Here is a 19,737-nt window from a genome sequence, read left to right on the forward strand (position 1 = left end):
TGATGGATTGTGGGTGTGGGGACAAGATTATGAACTTTTAACTGGGTGGGATTCTGATGTAACTTCCAGAGTTGGAATCCCCACAGCTATGTGCCAACATGCCTGCTTTATTAAATTGGAACTTTAAGCATAGTTTTGCCTTCGATTCTGATTTGATTCTACATGGTATTTGGAACGCTGACAACTACATTTACATTGTCTCAGAGGTGGGTTGCTAATTTCTTTACTACCAGTTAGGGCGTACTCCCACATGCCCTCCCGCAACCGCTACTACCGGTTCGGTCAATTGGGGCCAAACCATAAACCACACCTATATGAGGTTCACTTAACATCCTTACGTGGGGGAAGAGCCAGATCTCTATGCATTTCCAGAAGGCAGGAGGACCAAGACTCTTCAAATCTCAAGGGAAAAGTCCCATTAAGCAGGGATAGAAGACACATCTCTTAGGTCCTGTCAAATGGCATAGTTTAATAGAGGAAATCTGGAGCACTCATCCCATCAGATCTGGTGGAATGGACAAGAACCCCAGAAGAATGGCAGTCCTGCAAGTAACCATGTCCATGCAGAGATTTAAAGGAGATAACCAGCATCTTTCATCATTCAAAACTTTGTGCTGCTCCATAAGCAAAATTGTCTCCTTGTTCTACCATTAAAATCAAATAAAAGTTTGTTTACTTTTTGACCTAAGGGCACCACAGGCACACAGTATAAAACAAAGTAGACTAAGAATTCAATTCTTAGGGGTTTAAATCATGAAAGATATAATAATACCTATAACAGCTGTGTGTATTTGATGAATACCAGTGAGGATGAAGTTGCTGATATACTGACTTCTGATGGTCACGTGTAAAACCATATATGGTAGTTCTTGACTTATAACCACAATTGGACAAAAATTTTGGCCACTAAGCAATGCAATCATAACAAAACATCATGTGGCCACTTTAATTAGGCATAAAAATATTTCTACCAATTGAGATGGAAAATACATAGCTGTGGAAAATACAATATTAGGACATGGCATAGTATAACAGTTTACCCTCTTAGTCTGAGAGCTCAAATAAGGAAGGTGAAAATCCCTCATTTGACAAAAATACTGAATTATTAGACAAATTCTGCCTTTTATGATCAGCCATCAACAGTAAAAGACTAAGAAGTCCAGAAATACTGGAGTTGGAAAAACAAAAGTCCCGAAACTAGCCTTGGCAGGAAAAACAAACAAACAAATGGATTATTGAATAAATCAACCCAGAGTTTTTACTCAAGACACAAATGACCAGGTTTAAATTATTCCAACACATTATCAAATATCTAAGTATCTGGAGAAGATTCTAAATCCTGGGAAAGATGAAAGGAAAGAGAAGACAAAAATTACTAGCAGCAAGTTCGACAATGGTAATGGATACACCATTAGAAGATCTGAAGGACCAGGTTAAGGAGACATCATTATGAAGGAAAATCTGCCTGTTGGTTGATAAGAATTGACTTGACATCAACTTTCAATAAGCAATATTCCTCATTTATTATTCATTCTACTATCTCCTTTGAGAGCAGAATTCTTCCACATCAAGAGGAAGATGGCCTCTTCTATAGATGGTCCTCTTGCTAAATAGAGTTCTTCTTCCTACCTCACTTAAGAAGATCTGGAATGTGATGTAAAATATGCAGATGTGCCACAACCAATTGTCTAACTCAGGGGTGTCAAACTCAAGGCCCGTAGGGTCGCCCTGGAAACAGCGAAGGACTGGCTCAGGGTGCCTCTGCCAATGAAAACAGAGCTCAGGAGGGCTGTGTGCGGCCCTCTCAAGCTGTTTTCCCTGGTAGAGGGTTCCAGGAGGCTGTCCTAGCTGAAAATGGAGCTCATGAGGGCTGCACATGGCTCTCCTGAACTCTATTTTCGCTGGAAGATTGCATGAGACCTTCGCAGCCAGAGCTGGCATTCTACTGGTTTGGACCTGATCGCCCAAACCAGTAGCGGAAATAGCGGGTGGCTCTGCCCATCCACGCCCGGCTCTATTGGATCCCAATTTAGGCCATTTTTTTTGCCAAAAGCACATGCGCGGAAGGATCACAGAGGTGGTGCCTGCGCTCACATTTGTGAACCTTTAGGGAAGATAAGTGTATACCAAACTGAGCTTGGGAGCCCATTTTCACTGGCAGAGCACTCAGGCACCACAGGTGCCCTTCCTCACCCCAACGTGATGTCATGCTGTCATGCCCACCCAGGCCAGGCCATGCCCTCCCGGGCCTTCCAAAGTCTAACATAAACCTAATGCAGCCCTTAATGAAACTAAGTTTGACACACCTAACAGTAACGTAGTTGGAAAGGACCTTGGAGATCATTTAGTACAACCCCCTGCTAACTCAGACCTGTACTAGGGATTTGAACCATCAAACTGTCAACCTTTCTGATCGACAAGCTCAGCATCTTAGGCCCTGAGCCACCTAGTCACCTGGGCTAACCCTTTCTGGATTACTAGCTGAAAGAATATGCAGCAGAAATGGTTCAGATTGTGTGCTAACATTATAGTAACCAGGGCAGCGAGTCGAGAAGAAATGCTAAAACAAAAATAGAACCTTAGTTTTTCTTGCAAGTGTGCATTTGAGTGTGTATCTTACAGATGCACGTATACGTGTGTACGCACACACACAATTTATTTCCTGCCCTAAGAAGCTGAAAGAGAGTTGTAGACTCCGGGAGACTTTTCAGTGGCTGCAAGGCGAAAGAAAAACCAGGTTTTCGTTTGACTGCTCTCCAGCCGTTTCTGTCCAAAGGAAAGCGGTAACGCAGGAGCTCCCTCTCCACATAAACGTCAAGCCTTCTGCACAGCATAGTCGGCCCTTGAAGACAAATTTGAGGAGGGGGAAAGAGGCGTTCTACTGGGTGGGAGAATCCATTCAGCCTCCTAAATCGGGGTCGGAGCCGAGGGAGGTGGGGAAATTTCCCTTGGCCTTCCAAGCGGCCCCTGTTTCCAAGAAGGCCGGTTGCTACGTGCGAACCTTCAAGAGAAACGCCGAACTTCTCGCCACCTTCCAATCCAGGAAAGCGCATCCTCGACCCAGCCAGCTTTCCACGGAGAAAGGGTGGGAGGGAAACCTGTTTGCCACCCCTCCACTCCGTGGTGTAGAAGCTGAATGCGGTAAGCTTATAGGGGAGGAGCAGCGAATGACTTCATGCAGCAGGACTGCCGTGAATTTGGCATCAGCAGCTGCAAGCTGTTTGCTGGGGAATGACTGACAGCGGGAGTCCCCCCGGGCATCTGCCTGGCGAGCCCTCCTTCCCCGGCGTTCTTTTAAAAACCTCAGCCGCAGGGGGCAGCTGGGCCATAAGCTGCTGAAAACAAGCGCCCAGCGCGCCGCTTAAGCCGCAGCCAGAGAGGCCAGGCAGATGCGTTAAATAAATCGGTCGTCGGAAAGGTGAGTCGACTTGCACGCTGCTCTCCTCCCGAGGCGTAACTAAACGGCTTGGGGTGGAGGTAAGAAAGGAAAGGGAGCCCGCGGAGGACGGGAGACAGGGAGGGCGTAGCACGTGCTTGGCCAGAGGCATGTGAATGTGGTTCGTTAACCCGTTCGAAAGATGCGTGCCGGGGTTGCTGGAAAGCGGGAGCTAATCGAGGAGCGTTTCACTGTCGGAATCCAAGCCCAGATCCCCGCTACCTTCCCTGGGGCCTGCCAGCCGCCTTTGCTTTTGTAAAGGGGGGGGGATCGGCGGCTGGTTCCCCCGCAGAGCAGCGGGTGTCTTTACGGCCGAGACGCGCGTCCTTCGGTTTTCAGCGGCGAGGAGTACCCCACCTCTAGCCCCCCCCCACCTCGGCGCCTTTTCGCGCGCAGAAGGCGCCTCCCCGCGCCCGGAGGGTCAGCGCTTGTTTTCTCGGCTGCCTAAAAATAGTCGCGAGTCGGAGGGGCGGCGGGAGGAGAGGGGGGAGGGAGGAAAGCCTGGAGGAAGGTCAGTGGGGCGAATCCTGGATTGCGCCTCCTCGGAATTTGCATGTTGCTCCGATGAAAGGCATCCGAGGTGGTCGGTGGGATCTCGGCAGGCAAAAATAAACTCCACCGGGCTGGCCACGAAGCTTAAACTGCGTGACTTACGTTAACTCTACGTTGATAGAAAGGTAGGCTGTATACAAGGGTCGGGTTCAGGTTTCGGGGGTGGGGGTGGGGGTTATTCTTAATCATTCCTCCTCGATCTCACTGTTGCTTTCTCTCCCCACCCGCGCCCCGCTTTTTTCATTTTTCCTGCTACCACCTCGAGAGTTGCTCTTAAAAGGTTACCTTACCTCCATTTTTCTTCTGCACAAGCAGCCATTTTAATTCATACACATAAATTTGCAGTGCTGGTGGATATAAAGTATCGGTGAGTGGTTGATGGCGTGTGCTCAAGAACCTGTTCTCAAAAAATGTAATTCCCCAGACCCGTGGTTTAGCAAGATCATTGTAAATATAGGTTGAATGGGAGCGAACATGGGATATGTGCTCTCCTTTATTAGATATACAATGCTTCATTGACCCGATTCAGAATAGATAGAATATCAACGTTTTGTGGAAGAGGCTATCTATACATTTGGAAAAGCTAGCCCTACTCCTGGGTGCTGAATAGCAGATCTGGGCTGCATAAAATCAGATGGCCCCTAGGTAGCAGCAAAGAGTTGACTTTTGTGTCTCTTTGTTGCCTTCTAGCGTTCATCGTAGGTTTTTGTTTTTTTCTCAACAGCCTTGATCCGCCTTGAAAAAAAATTCCTGAAAGCCCTGTCAAATGTAAAATTGTCATATATTCAGTTCTGAGTTGAATAATTTTGTCTAGGCTGGGTTGGTAACCATCCATTTAATTATATTTAACATAATTCAATTCATAGAGATTCTCATCAGCTACTTTTCCATAAAGATTTCTGGGCTCCTGATGCTAGCTGTGTTCAATTACAAAAAATGTGCCAAGAAGCAGCCCCCATATTTACTGTTGAATCTTTCAATATTGGAAGCAGTTGGATTAGCCACCTCCCCCCTCTTGGTGGTTGTCTAGATGATTTCCCTTCAATAAATGAAACTGTTTCCAGCTTGAAAATGCACTTTGTGCCAGAATGTGAAATGTGTTATGCCAATAGTCTGCTGAGCATCAAGGAAGCTTCCTCTGTTTGTTGAAAGTAATTAACTAGGAATAAATAATGAGCATTTGTTCTGGTTAGTAAAGCTAAAAAAAAGGAAATGCTTACTGGAAGGCATTGCTAATACTGCCTAAATACCACATTTTACTATTCTTTTAATAGTAAAACCCTATTTCATAATTTTCAACCCTCTTTAATCCAAGGAGAATAAATCAAATGTTATCTTGATAAAAATGAGAATTAATATGATACAGAAGTGATTCATGTTCATAAATATATGCTTAAGTATCTTAACCTTCTTCGTATGGTGCCAAAGACATGGGACTCTACATGTAGACTATTACAAAGCTTTGGTTGCATACCCAAAAAAGTATTGTTTGTTATTTATCCTTAATATAGTTGTTTTCTAAATAATTGAGAAGTTTTAAAATGGGTACTTATAATGGAAGCCTATATTGACAAGTATAAATCTTGGCTATTGTGCTTAATTTTCCTTCGTTCTTCAGTGTACACCATGGTTCAGCTGATCTCATTAATTTACTATTAGCTGAGATAGTTGACTAATGAAACTTTCGTTGGAACTAGGGTGTTCTGTAGGAGTTTATGTAGTTAAAAAAGAGATGATGAAAGAATAGAAAGGGAATTCAGATGATGAGAATCCTGAATACATAAGCTCAAATAAAAGGAGGCAAATTTTAATTCTAAAATGAAAAAAGAAACTAAAGCAAGGGTGCCCAACCCTCCAGGCTATGGTCCACTACCGGGCCTTGAGTCATTCGAAACTGGGACATGGAAGGAGTGGGCGAGACTGTGCGTGCACACATCCCCACTTGCATGAGTAGTGAGTGTGCATATGCACTCCATTTGTGTGTACAGTGGGCATGCGTGCCAACCATTTGTGCGGAACCATTCCCTCTTCCCACCACCTAGCCGGTCCACCAAGCCAGAAAGGTTGGACAACTCTATGGTAAAGAAATAAACCCAGGGCTGCCAGAATTTATACGGAACCCTTGTGCTTCTAATTGTTGCACTACAGGCAGAAAATTCCTGCAGTATTATCAGTGAGGTGATCTAAGGTTATTTCATAAATATGATACTTTGATTGAGGGATGAACTATAGATGCACACAGATTAAGTATGCGTTCAATTAGAATATCATGCCTGACCCAACTTGTAGAGTATTTAGAATATATATTCTGAATAAGGTACCATGACTATTACGGTGTACCTCCTGTATTCATACCTGGAATAGGTCGGGGATATCATAAGCCACCTTTTGTGTTGTGGGAACACTAGGATTGTTGAGACCATACTTGGAGAACTCTCATAAAATGGTTGCCCTAAAATTATAAGTTACACAGGACAGAGTTTACTTGAATGCCAAGTGATTTCCTTGATCAGCTTCTCCAGAAGGAAGTTCCATTCTATGTCTGATTACCTTTGTCCTATTTCTGGATAGCCAGACATATTATCAAATTAAGTGCTAGGCATTGCAGCTTCCTATTTTAGTCATAGCATTTGAGGAATTATTGGGGTGGAAATTCTGCAGGCAGATGCTTTGTTTTATACCCTGCTACTTTTCTTTTAAATTTAAATATATAATATTGCATATATTAACTGCAGCTAGAATTGCTTTTGCTCAAAATTGGAAAGAGAACAACACCCTCTCCGATCTAATGATAATAAGAAAGGTACTTGAATGTGCAGAGATTGATAGGTTAACCTTGGAATTAAAGGATAGAGAAGAATCAGAATATTATAAAATCTGGAATATATGGTAAAATTGGCTGGAGGATGGACGTAAAGCTACTATATAAGGATTTATATATAAGTAAGATATATAAGCCTTCCACCTTTCAAGGTCACTGAAATGAGGACCCAAATTGTTGGGGACAATGTGCTGATTCTAAACTGATTAGAGTGTGCGGTAAAACATAATGAAGAGATATATAAGACAAAGTGCTATGCTATTGCTATGTAGCAGCTATATAGCAGTGATGGTGGGTTGTACACGGGCGTGCCACACCCATAATGCAATGCCTGACCCCTGCGCGCATGACCAGCGCTCCCCCTCATTTTCTGCATGCTTTTTTCACCCTCCCCAGGCTCCATAGGCTTTATAGGAGCCTTGGGAGGGTGAAAACAGCCTCTCCCCTGGAGGCCCTCCGGACGCTTCAGGAGCTTCCCTGAAGCCTCTGGAGTGCAAAAAAAACCAACCCAGCCCTACGGGCAAACTGAAAGTTTGGGAACGGACTTCCAGTTTGCTGGTAGGGCTGTTTTTAGTCCTCCGGAGCCTTCAGGGAACTTCAGGAAGCTTCCCTGAAGGCTCCGGAGGACGAAAAACAGCCCTATGAACAAACCAGAAGTGACTTTCAGTTTGCCCGTAGGGCCGGTTTTTTGTGCTCCAGAGGGGGCGGCAGAGGCTGTTTTCTCCATCCCCAGGATCCTGTAATGCTTCTGGAGCCTGGGGTGGGCGAAAAACGGCCTCAAAAAAAGGCTGAAGTCAGATGGCCAGTGCACACATGTGCACTGGCCAGCTGACAGGGCAATGCCTCGCGTGCCCTGACAAATGGCTCCACGTGCCACTTCTGGCACATGTGCCATGTCTATATAGTATCAATATACTATAGGAAGAATCATGAAATTCTCATCCGCTGAGTTCCTAGTTTCTAAGGAAAAACTAACATGTCTGACATTTAGCCTTTTCTTATAAGTGGCCTTCCACAGTTAACGTGTAGATTCAGCTTCATGTCCCTATTCCCCTGAGTTACTTATATGGCCAGTCACACATTCTGTCTTGAAGCTACAGGACAACAGCCTTTTCACATTGTTAATTTTTTTTTTTATAAAATGAAACAGCCATCAAACTTTAGTGTTGTTTTATTCAGACTCCCCTTATATACTACTAGGACTCATAACAAGCCTTGATAATATTCAATGTCAAAGAGGCAAAAATTCAGAATATCCAAAAAAGGACACTTTTTGCATCAAACTGTATTCTACATTATAGAAATATAGCTATAGAGAAGCCAAAATCTAAGTCAGGGATGGCAGAAAATATACCACAAAGTTGAAATACAAAGCTATTTTGAGTATCATAGGTTACCAAGAAAAGTCATAACTTTTTTTTAAGAGTCTTTGAAATTAAATTAGTTAACTTGATTTTTTCACCTATTTTGGTAGTTTGTTGACATTGATTAATACACAAAACCAAAGATTAAGGTGAAAATTGTGCATTATTTCTTCTATAAGTTCAATCTAGGTAAATTTCGGGTGACAGCCCATCTCATGATTCTTGTGGCCAGGTGGATAAGCTACAAATTCAGATGCTTATGCATGCCAAATCCAATAATAGCATTGGGAAAGAGAGATTGGATAGACGCGTGAAAAGCTATTATTCATCTATGTTTTAAAAAGCAGGCTTCATGTTTTCTTGCTACCTTTAACCAAATTAGCATCCTATGTCATGCTTGACAGTTAATTTACTTGTCAATTACATGTAGTTATTGTACATTGTGCTTAAGGAACTGAGACAACTGCAAGCAAGCACAGAAAAAAAAGGTTATTTTGCTAGTTTTCTTTCTGGTTTACCTTGTAGTTTTGGTCTATGAATCTGGATTTATCAGTCTGCTCATGTTATTGTGTTACTTCTATTTTAGTGGAACTTGGGAGTTGGGCTGAGGTAACTGTGAAGTTAATTGCTATTGACTACAGGCACATGGCTCAGTGGCTTAAAGATGCTGGATTTCCCAACCGGAGAAAATTGGCTTTCGCTACTCAAGAGATTTGAGTCCTGCCTCAGGTACTACTAACATAGCAGTTCAAAAATGTGCAAAATGCAAGTAAATAGGTGCCATTCTGATGAATGAAAAACTAATAGTGTTTCATGCAGAAGCAAGGAAGTAAGTGGTACCAGACCTGACTGACTGAGAGGCAAAATTGGAGGAGAAAAGCCCCAGATGACACCAACTCTCCTGCAGAATGCTGTTAGTCACTCTATGCAGAGCTAGTTGTCCCCCTGTGGTAAACGCTTGATAGCATACAGGCACAAACTGAACAAGCTAGCAATCTTAGGCAGCCAAATATCTACTCTGTGACAGCATTGTAGATTCCTGGGTTTCAGTGCACCACCTCCCTGCGCTAAATAAATGCCAATTGATTCCCAAGTTCAAGTCTCAAATATTGTTTTTAACTCTTTAAAATACTAATGGCTTATAGCCTGGCTATATAAAATACTGTCTGTATTATGAATCTGCCAAATTAATATAGTCTCGTTACATGATAGAGATTTTGTGGGAGGACAAAGAGACAGAGTCATTTTGCAGGAGAAGAAATGAAATAATTTTCATGTGGATTACTCAAACTTTGTCTTGAACAGAGGCTTACTGTTTATGTCTATAACACCACTTCCTAGATGTTTTAGGAATTCTTATCATTTGGGTCAAAAATACTTAATCTCTTGTTACATGTTTGTAATAAATATGACACATGATTTCTATTAGAATCTTACTTTAATAAAGATAAGCATTGATTATTAAACCATAGCTATTAAGTATGACTCATCAGCTCTAAAACATTTCTTTTGAAAGAACTCCAGAATAGTAGAAATCAGAAACCAAGTAGTTGATTTCTTCTCACCTAGATTTTCCTGTATATATCCTTAAACATAGAGTAAGTTTTAATTAGATGTATATTATTTATTGCCATCTGTCCTCAGCTGTAGCTATTTCTAAAAACTTCCTTGATGTCTAAGAGCATAGCTGGATGCCTCTCTCTGCATAATGTTCACACATTGTGCATAGTTCATTTGATTTTCTGCTGACCAGAATACATTGTTGGAATACTTTTCTCTTTTTCTTTGTGTAAAATGCTGTATGTAGGTGCTGATGTTGACACAGCATTTGGGCGATCAATGGAATTGTTGTGTTCACTAAAGAATAGAAACTAATGACTCACAATTATTTTTTTTCTTCTTAGCATTTTCCCACAAGTGCAGGGTCTGCTTCCCCCCTCGCCCCCTAAATTGAATATTAGTCCATTGCTTATGACAGGAAATGGCCAACCGACTTGTTGACTGAATCTGGCATGGGCTGAGAAAGTGACTGACTCAAAGTCACCCAGTCAACTTTCATGCCTAAGGTGAGACTAGAACTCACAGCATCCTAGTTTCTAGCCTCAGGTTTTAACTATTGGACCAAACTGGCTTCAAATGATACAAAGTAGAATCTGCACCCCAAAAAAATCCTATAATGAGAAGGACAATGAACTCCTTAGCAAAGCTATTCAGAAATAATTGCTATGAAATCAAAAGAGCAGACACAGTTCTGTAACTAGAGACTTGGCAAAATTGAGGGTACATAATCATAGCATAGTAGTTATAATTCTTATCAGTATAATCACAGACTCACAAAGTTGTTAATTCATGCAATCCTCATTGTTAGGTAAGCTCCCCGTTGGGAGAGCGACTACGTTCAGAGAAGCGTTGTGAGAGTGTTGTTGGAGAACACACAAACCAGCATACAGAGACACTGCAGTTTAAGTAGGCTTTTACTTTTGTGGAAATAGAGGTATCAGAGTCCATCAAACAGTCCAAGCCATGCACGGATAAGACAGTCAGTCATCAATGTCTTTCAGTTAAGGGATAACCCAAATAACATAGTCTATAATCATACAAACAGTCCGGTACTCAAAGTTTGCTAGCAGTTGCAAAACTTACAATAGCTCACGGCACTTTCTAACAGCCAGCTTCCAAAACACTCAGATCAGATCAGCCCAGCATCTAACAAACAGAGAGCTAACAGTCATTCTGGCTCCCTCTTATGGCCGATTGAGGAAAACAGCAACCAATCACATTTTACAGTATGATTTAAAGAAACAGGCATAGCATTGGTACATGATTTATATATTGCCAACCTAACAGTTAGATTATATTCCTAACAATCATGAACCATGTGTGACAATAGTCTTAAACTAAAATGATATGATCATGCTGTTTGTTATATGCTTTAGTGGCTATACATAATAATTTGTCCCGTTTCATCAAATATTTAATTATATGCTCAAAGTAACAATCAGAAATCTGCATATTACTAAAACTCTCATTGTCTTGACCTTTATCTTGGTAAAATGGTGTATTATAGGCCCACAATTTTTGAACTATTTGTACTTCAAATGGGTTGATTTGTAGAATGTGTCCAAAATCAGGAGACCCATGTCTCCTGATCATAGTCAGAACATTTTGGGAAAGTTGTGGCTGCTTCATAGTTACTGGCTGCTGCTGAGATCACATGATCTTCATTTTCAAAATTCTGGGACTGTTTCTTAGTCAGTCTCAAAATTTCTTGTCTCCCGCCTCCTCCAATCAGCTGCAGTCACTTACTTGCCTGTTGGAAAGGGGAGGGGAGTAGAATAAAGGAACACAGAAGAAGGAACACCCATAGACCCTTCCTGACCTGTGCCACTCTCCTACAAACTTTCCTCTGCCACTCCCATGGTTTCTGTGTCAGTCATCTCCATGCATGTCTTCAGTGACCTATGAAGCACTTATTTGCACATATCAGTGCAATTTTTTGATCCACACTACCCCCTGTGCATCTTTCCTGACTAAAGCAGCACCTCTTGTGCACTCCCATGCACGTTTCCCAACTGACAACCCACTATACCCAAACCAATTGTAGTGTCTCTTGGGCAGCCCCACACATCCTTACAGCCTGCACTGCCTCCCCAGGAATGTCACATCCCTGAATGGCATGGCACCTCGTCCCTTGCTGCAGCCAATTCACCATGAGACAACTTTCCATGGCCAAATCGCTGTGGCAAACACACTGCAGGACAAGAGTTATACTGATATCAAAGAAATGGTGGAATAGAATCATTAAAGAAAGGATGTAAAAGGAGGGGCAAAATGAAATCTGAATAATAACAATTAAAACATTTTTTCTTTATTTTAAGTAATTAAATTGAATTGATAAATTGTCCTGTATTGAGTTGTCCTGCGGCAAGTTGGCCATGGAGTGCTGACCATGATGATGAGTAAACAACAAGAAGCAACTAAATGGGAAGGTGGAGATAGCACTTCTGTCCAGTTCTTCAACTATCAGCTTCAGGACCTTGGAGAGCAGACATCTGTTCCATCATCTCCTAGCACAATTGAGATGCTTTGGTGAAGAAGTCAAAATAATCTTCATTCCTGAGATGCCCTAAGAGAAGTATCAGCTTCCTCATGATGGGAGGCATTCGAGGCATGATAGGAAGTAGGATAAGTGCACCCAGGATCTTTCAATTCACTATAGTTCATAATGGGCAGTTGTCCAAGAAGAAAACATAAAGATGGTCTCATTTTCAGTAGAGACTACCGTAATTTGATGAGTCTATGAGACAGATTGATTTGTAATAGCATTCAGAAGATAGAACTTCTTTCTGAGAGAAAACACATTGATTCTACTGAATTTTTGATAGGTTAAAAATGTATGTTTATAGGTCCTTTCATAGATTATAATACTATTTGGTTTACTTTTGTTATGTGACTTATAGTACAGTGACGTGCAGTGAGGTTTATGGCTGGTGAGGCACTGAAACAGGTGTTTCAAATATTTTTAGACTTGTGGACTTCAATTCCCAGAATTCCACAGCCAGGCATGCTCAGTTCCGATTTAAAGCGACAACATTTTTTCTCCTTTGCGAAATACGTTTTCCTTCATTCTTTTTCTTCTCCCTCCCCCTCCTTCCTCCCTCTCTCCCTCCCTCCCCCCTCTCTCAAAGAAGTTGGATCCCTCTCTCACTCACTCACTCTCAAACAAACACAAACACAGAAGTTGGATTGGATATATTTTCCAATGGCTTGAAAGCAGCTCCTCTGCCATACCCCCCCCATTCCCCTGCTGCCTTCCGATCCGAGCCTTTGATTGCAGGTGGAGCCACGTTGCCTTTTCAAACTTGTAATCAGTGAAGCTGGGCTTATATACTTTTATCCAGCTGTGTCTGTCTCTCTGTGTGTGTTTGTGTGTGTTTGAAAAGGCAATGTGGCTCTGCATGCAATCAAACTTTTTGAATTCCTCCCCACACACACCCTTTTTCCAGCTGTTTCAGAGAGGATTTCAACTCTGCTCTTGCCTGCCATCATGAAAAGAAAAAAAATGTAAAAGGAAAAAGGCATGAGCTCTGAGGTCAGACTGAGCTAGCTGCTCCCAGAGCCTCTAAAAAACGCCCTCTACAGGAGGCAGGAGGACGACGTGCCTCATCTACATAAAGAATTTTTCGGCTTTTAACCCTTACTTAGCTCTGCTCAAGTGATCATAAAGTCAGACTAAGACGCCTCATTCTCCTGCCGCCCCCTGTATATGGCACTTTTTAAGAGGCTTTTTACAGTTAAGCACTAAGCAGAGTCATCCACTGTGACTCTGGCAGCACCTCAGCCTTTTTCCTTTTACATTTTTTTCTTTTTATGATGACAGTGGTGAGGCTCTGCCTCCCCTGACTGCATGTCCCTGTGATAGTATTATATTTTGAATTGTATAGTCCTTTGAGGGCTTTGCAGCAACACAATTTATGCAAATTCAATTTCCTTAAATGTTCTTCATCTGATACATGAATTAATACAGTTCACTGATAATAGCACACCTAATTTTTGGACCCAGGCATAAATTCATAATTTCCAAATTACATGTTATTCTAGACTTACAACTAGTCATTTAGCAATTCTTTGACATTACAACAGTTCTGAAATAGTGACTTACAATTGGTCATTGCATTTACATAGCTGTGTGATCAAAATTTGGTTGCCCCGTAACCAGCATGTTTCAGCCTTCCAAGTTCATTTGATTGTCATTTGCGATCTTCTTAGCCAACTTCCAACAAGCAAAGCCAATTGGGAAATCTCTATTTACTTAACAACCGTACGATTCACTTAACAACAGCACTGATTTATGTAAGAACCATGGCAAAGAAGGTTGCAAAATTGGGTATAACTATTAACAACCCTCTTGCTTAGCAGTATAAATTTACTCTTAATTCTGCTCCTAACCGCTCCTAACTACCTGTAGTATTTAATATGTATGCAAACAGATTGTCAGCCTCTGCTTCGCTACTTGCTTTCGGCTGCCATAGAAATGGGGGGGAAGCATGGTATTTGGGGTGGGAAATAATTGGTACAGGAGGTTAGTTATAAAAGGGAGTTTTGTTCTCACCATCTTCTATGCATGCTGGTAGCCGATGTTTGGAGTTGGTCAAGGCCAACTGTCTTGCATTCCAACCTGATTATACTTCTTGGAGATGCACCCACATGACACCTAAGGGATTTGCAGATTGGGCAATGGTGTGGGGGTTGTTGGGAGGCGGTTGGTCAATGTTTGGAATGTTTGGAATGTTTATTTAATTTGTATGCTGCCCCACTCCCGAGGGACTCAGGGCAGCTAACAACCAAAGGTGGGAAGGGGGTACAAATAAGACAAAGACAAACAGATTAAAAAACAACAACAGTCACAACATTTCAAGTGGGGCTGGAAATCCATCAGCCCCAGGCCTGCCGGAACAACTAGGTCTTTGTGGCTTTGCGGAAAGCCTGGAGGGTGGTGAGGGTCCGGATCTCCACGGGGAGATTGTTCCAGAGGGCCGGAGCAGCCACAGAGAAGGCCCTCCCCCTGGGGTTTGCCAGTCAGCACTGGCTGGCAGATGGAATTCGGAGGAGGCCTAATCTGTGGGATCTAATCGGTCTTAGGGAGGTAATTGGCAAGAGGCGGTCTCTCAAGTACCCAGGTCAGATACCATGTAGGGCTTTAAAAGTAATGACTAGCATCTTAAAGCATGTCCGGAGTCCAATAGGCAGCCAGTGCAGCTCGCAGTCAAATGTTTGATATGTATGCTTTCGCGCGTTTCTGCCTCAGACCGTGCTTTACTTCCCTGCTATCTTTTCATAACCAGTAAAAGTACTCTTAATTCTACAAATGGAGTTAACTGATTTCTTTCTTGGTTGCTGAAGGAGGCGTGCTTGACATTAAGCAAGGTCTCACTCTCGCACTCATCCCAGAGCTAACACCTTCCAAGGGGAGTGTAATAAAAACCGAACCTTTAAAGAAATGTCCAACCCAGGCAGCAACCAGGAGGACGATATGGGGACTGGCAGATCCTCATGTCCCCTGGAGGTGGAGGGGATGACGGAACTGAATTTGGAGGAAAGATCCGTCCGTCCCAGGTGGTCGTTGGGAGTGGGATAGAAGTATGATTTTGAGGAAATTCCGGCTGGAGTTACAACAACCCCACGTTGGCAACCTGCAGCTGCCTGGCAGGAAGCCAAAGAAGAGGATCTCATGATGTTCCATGCTATGAAACTCTTCCAGGAAGTTTGGGAGAAACGTCATTTTAGCGAGAGCAGGTCTGAAAGAGAAGCTGATTTCCCTGATCAAGAAGAGAGACCTGCAGAGGACCTGCTTCACCCAGGGGGGTGGGGCTGGAGGCAGACAGCGGAGCTGATCAGGATGGGAGAGCATCAACAACAGCAGCAGCCGCAAGAGCCCCTCCAAGGGGGAGAGGGCCCCCCCAGCAGACTCCGGATGGCAAAGTTCCTCCTCTTGGCATGAAATTTGGAGGTGACCCAAAAGAGCTAGGATTTTTCCTGGTGCAGGTCTGGAATTTCATGCAACAGTTTGGAGAAGATCTCCCCACCGAGGAAGCCAGGGTGAGAATTGTTACCATGGTGTTGGAGAACAAAGCAGCAGCCCAGATGGTCGCTTTACATAATGATGCTCCCCTCTGCTGAGGAATAGGTTTATGGCCGCCCTGAGAAAATGCTTTGATGACCCGCTCACTGAGCAAAAGGCCAGAACAAAGATGAAAACCCTTACTCGGGGTAAAAATCCAGTGGCTGAATACATCCAAAAGTTATGTGAACTGTCGGTGTATATGTGGAGTTAGTAGGAGGAGGCTCTGATGGACAGTTTTATGGATAGCCTGAACCAAGATATATACCAGAACTGTGTTAACAGCCCCTGCCCCCTGCAACCTGCAAAGCTGGTACAAATTAGCAGCAGATGTGGAGATTGACCTAGCCAGGGATAAATACCAGGAAGACAGTGGGAAAGGTAAAAATCCCCCCTCAACCTCCCCAAAGGAGCTCCGAAGGGAGGAAAAAGTTGGTCTGCAAACAAGCCCTGGTCTACTGCTTGTTTCTGCTGTAGGAAGGAGGGGTACCGAGCAGCGAACTGGCGCTCAAAAATTGGGCCAAAGCACCCTGGTGCTGGGGAGAGGAAGCCAGATAAAGAGCCTGGGAAATGAAAGAATTCTGCCATGAAAGGGGTGGATCCTGTTGAAGAATTCCCTCCCAACCAAGGGGAAGAAGAACCCTCCTTTCTCTCAGGGAAAAGTGAAACTGACTCCAATGACCACCATCTGTTAAGTCCACAATTGGGCCCCATGACCATTCCAGTAGAACTTAAAGTGCCCTCTACTAGAGCCCAAGCAAAAATGCTGGCCCTTTTAGACTCTGGATGCACATGTTGCATAATTAGCCCGGAGGTTGTGGAAAAAATGGGCTTAAGACTGAGAACTTTGAAAGTGCCCATTGCCTTTTACCAGTTGGATGGTTCAATAGCTGTGGGGGGGACTCCTGCCCAATTTGTGACTGAACCAGTAGATATGTGGATGGGAGATGACCAAGAAACCTTAAATTTCATCGTTGCACCTGGGATGGATCAGCCCCTCATACTAGGATTACCCTGGCTGCAGAAATGGAACCCACACATGAACTGGAGGGAATGGTGGTTGCGCATTTGTTCTGCTAAACCTCCGGAGGGCAAGGGGAGGGTCTCTCACATAACCAATGCCGAACCTAACCTAGCAGCTGCAGTGCAGGAGAAAATTGAGGGGGAAGAGAAAATCCCTAAATACTGGGACCTTAAAGATGTTTTCAGTGAAAAGGCTTCTGATAAATTGGTCCCCCCCACCGCACTACTGATTGTAGCATTGAGATCCTCCCAGGGGTAAAACTCCACAAACCCCAAATTTATTCAATGACCCCTCGCGAAATGGAGGAACTGTGGAAATTTATTGACAAAAACTTGAAACAGAGGTTCATGGAGCCGGCTAGACCATGAGTGGCCGCACCTGTATTGTTTAGAGAAAAGAAAGATGGCTCTTTTCATTTATGTGTAAACTACAAGAACCTTAACGGGATTTGCATAGAAAATGTATCCCCTCTCTCACTCATGAAAGATACGTTGGCCTGCTTGGGTAAAGGTAAACTTTTCACAAAGTAGGACCTCAGGGAAGCCTATTACAGAGTCAGAATCAAAGATGGAGATGAGTGGAAAACTGCTTGCAACTGCCCTTTGTGATGTTTTCAGTTCAAAGGAGTCCCATTTGGTCTGCAAGGGGCACCAGCAGTTTTCATGCAATTAATAAATGAAGTTCTGCATGAACACCTTTACAAGGGCGTGTTGGTCTACCTTGATGACATCCTTATCTACACAGAAACACGTGATGAACACATGACTTTAGTGAAGTTCTCAAAAAACTTCGGGCCGCTGAACTTTATGCAAAATTGTCTAAATGTGAATTTCATCAGAAGATAGATTATCTAGGCTACCGCATCTCCCACAATGGCATCGAGATGGACCCAGCGAAAGTCCAGGCTGTTACTGAGTGGGCACCTCTCGGACCCGCAAGCAATTGCAAAGGTTTTTAGGATTTGAGAATTTTTATCGTCAATTTATTCCCTCATTCGCTAGCATTGCACTGCCCATTACTAATCTCCTAATATCAAAAGGGGAGACCAAACCTAGACCGGGTAAACCTTTGAATTGGACTATGGAGTGTCAGGCTGCTTTCAAGAAATTAAAGTGATTCTTTGCAGCAGAACCTGTTTTGAAAAACCCAGATATGGATGCACCATTTGTCATGCAAGCTGATGCCAGTGACATGGCAGTAGGGGCAGTATTGCTTCAAACGAGTGCTGAGGGTAGATTACAGCCATGCGCTTACACCTCACGTAAGCTTACAGAGACGGAGAGGAGATAGGCTATATGGGAAAAGGAAGCTTTTGCTGTCAGATGGGCTCTGATGACCTGGCGACATTTTCTTGAGGGAGCAAAACACCCTTTTGAAGTATGGACTGATCATAAGAATTTGGAAGCATTGAAGACCCCACATAAGCTATCACCCAAACAAGTAGGTTGGGCACAACACTTCAACCATTTCAACTTTACCCTCAAGTACATCCTGGGGGAGGGGAGAACTTTATGGCTGATGCCTTGTCTAGGATTCCCCAGTACAACAGCTCTAGGCTGAGCGTGGTTCACCCAGTCATCCCAGCAAAAAATCTGGCTGCCCGATGGTTACTAGGAGCCAAGGCCCAGTGGACTTAAATATCACTACAGACCTAATGAACAAACTCAAGGAGGGCCTTGCGTCCAATGACTGGTTCAAGAAACAGTCTAATGAATGCACCATGAAGGATGGACTAGCTTGGGTGGGAGCTAAATTGTATGATTCTACTGACCTGAAACCGGTTGTTCTTCAGTGGGCCCACGATTCGAGAATGGTGGGCCATTTTGGATTTGTAAAGACTTTGCATTTGATTAAGAGGCAATTTTAGTGGCCTTCATTAAAAAAAAGACATTGAGTCCTACATAGCGAGTTATCCCATCTGTGCAGCCCCAAAAAGGCCACCAGGGAAGCCCAAGATCTTCTCCAAAGTGTTGCACGCCCTGGGGCACCATGGAAGGAGATATCAATGGACTTCATTGTCGAATTGCCAGAGCGTCTAGGAAACACCGTGATTTGGGTTGTCACCGACCTGTTTTCTAAGCAAGTTCATTTTGTGGCTTGTCCCAAAATCCCTTCAGCTAAGTCGTTCGCTAAATTGTTTATTTCACATGTATATCGGTTACATGGAGTACCTGAGCATATAATTTCGGATAGGGGAGTCCAATTCACCTCCCTCTTTTGGAAGGAGTTCTTGAAGTTGATTGGCTCCACCCAAGGACTAAGCTCCACCCACCATCCTCAGACCAATGGGGCTTGCGAACAGGCTAACTCGGTTTTGGATCAGTACCTCCAATGTTTCATCAATTATCAACAGGATAATTGGGCTGAACTGCTGAGGTCGCATACAATAACTCTGTGCACAGCAGCACTGGCATGACCCCTTTCAAAGTTGTGTTCGGACAAGACTTTGTACCTGAATTACCTCAGGAGAAACCGCAAATTTTGTCCTTATCTGAGTGGAGTGATCAACTTTGGAAGTTTTGGCCCATGACTCGCAAAGCATTGGAGGCAGCCCACCAGCCTCACAAAACACAGGCTGATAAGAAGAGGGCTAAGCCGAAAGAATACAAAGTTGGTTATCAGGTTTTTGTGCCACCAGGTTTCTGCAAACTACCCAAAAGTTGAAGAAGTTGGGGCCGAAGTATGTAGGTCCGTTCCCCATTGTGAAAATCATAAATCCTGTATCCGGGAGATTGGAGCTGCCTAAGAACCTTAGGATTTATCCTGTGTTTTATGTGAGCCTATTGAAACCGGAGCACACTTCTTCTCTACGTCCACTTCAATCAGCACCCCCGGCCCCTCTTCTTCTTGAAGGAGAGCAACATTTTGAAGTTAAGATATCTTGGATTCCAGAAAACATAGAAACCACATTCAATATCT

The 19,737-nt window shown here is 43.4% G+C and overlaps 1 protein-coding gene across 1 annotated transcript in view; it reads left to right on the forward strand.

Annotated features, from left to right (window-relative positions):
• Window positions 1-3,327: 3,327 nt before the first annotated feature.
• The window catches only part of PKIA (cAMP-dependent protein kinase inhibitor alpha), a 44,785-nt gene continuing 28,375 nt past the window's right edge, over window positions 3,328-19,737 (forward strand). Inside the window, exon 1 of the mRNA XM_032223348.1 lies at window positions 3,328-3,418. The gene's annotated coding sequence lies outside the window, so the exon portion shown is untranslated. The remainder of the gene's footprint in view (window positions 3,419-19,737) is intronic.

Source organism: Thamnophis elegans, chromosome 8, assembly GCF_009769535.1.
Source record: "Thamnophis elegans isolate rThaEle1 chromosome 8, rThaEle1.pri, whole genome shotgun sequence".
Taxonomy (NCBI): Eukaryota; Metazoa; Chordata; class Lepidosauria; order Squamata; family Colubridae; genus Thamnophis; species Thamnophis elegans.